The sequence below is a fragment of the Meleagris gallopavo genome, chromosome 13 (assembly GCF_000146605.3).
Source record: "Meleagris gallopavo isolate NT-WF06-2002-E0010 breed Aviagen turkey brand Nicholas breeding stock chromosome 13, Turkey_5.1, whole genome shotgun sequence".
NCBI classification, from domain to species: Eukaryota; Metazoa; Chordata; class Aves; order Galliformes; family Phasianidae; genus Meleagris; species Meleagris gallopavo.
In genome coordinates, this window is record NC_015023.2 from 11,173,592 (window position 1) to 11,175,699 (window position 2,108).

Here is a 2,108-nt window from a genome sequence, read left to right on the forward strand (position 1 = left end):
AAAACCACCAACAGTTTAAGTGGGAGACACAGAAAGGACAAACCCAACCTGGTCCCTTAAGAGCACCTGGCACCATTACAGCAATTACAGCAGCTACAAAGCACCAGAAGCAGTGCTGTGAAGGGAGTAGCTTGTTTTACTTATCACTTGTGAAGCACTGAAGGGAAGAGCTGGTTTCCTTGCTGCTGTCAGGCCAGCTGGTGCAGCTCCCTGCAGCACAGCTCAGTGCTGAGAAATGCTGGGGCAGCCTGCAAGCATCACATTGACCATGAGAGCTGCCAGCCTTCTGCCAAATGAACTGGGAGCTTTGTTAACGAGCAGCTACAGGGAGGCTGTTCTGGGATGGATCTGAACCAATGCTTACTAATTCTTGAGCAGGGTACCTAGTGCATCCCTAAAAAGAGCCCTTGTCCCATGCTGGGAGGGTACATTTTGGCAGTGGAAGCAGAAAGGCAGTTCTCCAGAGACTGACCAAGAAAGTTCTCCTCTGAACCTCTTCCCATCTTTAACATTACCCCCATGAAATAAAGCAGCCAAAAATTAAGACAGCCCCAAACATCTGCTCTAGTTTCTCCTTGACAGAAACACTCCCCTCCATGGAAAACCAGCACTGTCATAAACATGACAGTTTGTGCCCCCAAAAGCAGAGGGGAAAGCTCTGCTTCTCAAAACAAAACAGGAGCGGAGTCACTTGTGACACAAAAGAAAGACAGACAGGTCCATGTGAGAAGCACCAACACCCCAAGGAGTGGAGAATAAGACCATTTAAATTAACTGAGGTTTTATAAGACAGTACCCATTTAAAAAAAAACAGTACCAGTAACATTTTTAAATAGCCTCAGAACAGTCAGATTTGCATCTCTGCAAGGCTCAGCACTGCAGTACAAACTTACCTGATCCAGGGCTGCCAGCCTCACTACGGTTTTGCTTTTTTACTAGATCTGTTCTAGGAGCAGCTCAAGAGGATGCAGGTTTGATTTGAGCAGCCTCTCACCAGCAAAGATGAAAGCAAGGACCTAAGTACCTCGTTTGTGACTTCCTCTCACTGAAAAGTCTTCCCAGTGCACTCCAGCACCTGATCTCATTAGAAGGGAAAAGAGGGAACAGATGGGAACATAAAAAGGAGCTGTCAGCTATCAGCCACTGACCCTATCCCTCTTCCTGCTGCAGTGGGAGTATGACTGCTGCTCTTGGAACAACAAGGCCAGCATGGGAGACAAGGAGGATTTCAGGTGGGCAATAAACAGAAGGAGCAGAGGAAGCCGTGGTAAATAAGAGCTCCTCTTGTCGGGAAGAAATTCATCTCCAATCAGGAAAGATGCACGAGGACTGTGCACGTCCAAGAACGCTTTCACCCCTGCAAACAACAAGAAATAGCAGGTCAGCTGAAACAGATCCGATGCCTGAAGCCCTCCCAGCACTCCTCTACCTCCAAGCTATCAGCAAACTCAGGTGCAAAGTCCCACTGTGCAAGCAGGGAACTCCAGCAGAGCCTTTAGGAAGCCTGCATGCAGTCCAGGCCCACAGCCTGCAGCTTGGGTACTGGAGAGCTCCAGTAAGCCTCCACAGACTCAGCTCCTATCATATATTCAAGGATACAAGACAAGGCAGTTATCTACCATCCTCCTCCAGGTGTCTGCTTCATTCCTGGCCACACAGCTTGGAAATCTGGCCTTTCTGGGCACCTTGAGATACACTTCAGAGTAACACCAGTCACCTAAGATAAAGCTGAGAGGGAACCTGTTAGCAGGTTCTACCGCATCAGCACTAAATATCCCTACAACAGGTGTGACAAGTTTAATCACAATTAATCACAATCACTCCCCCATAGCACAAAGCCAAAACAAGCCCAAACAGCAGCTTCTCACCTGGGGGGGGGGGGGGGAGAGGAAGGAGGGGGATGTCTTCACCTCCACCAGACCTATCCCAGGTCTTCATTCCTAGCCTTCCACAGCAAGGAAAACCACCCATTTCCATACTCTAGTTTCTCTATTTCTTACAAGAAAAAATCTCTACCTCCCATGACCAAAGGCAGTGCAGCATGTAAGATCGGACCAAGGATGACAGCAATGTCAGAAGCTTGCGTCAGATCTAATTACAGCTGTGCC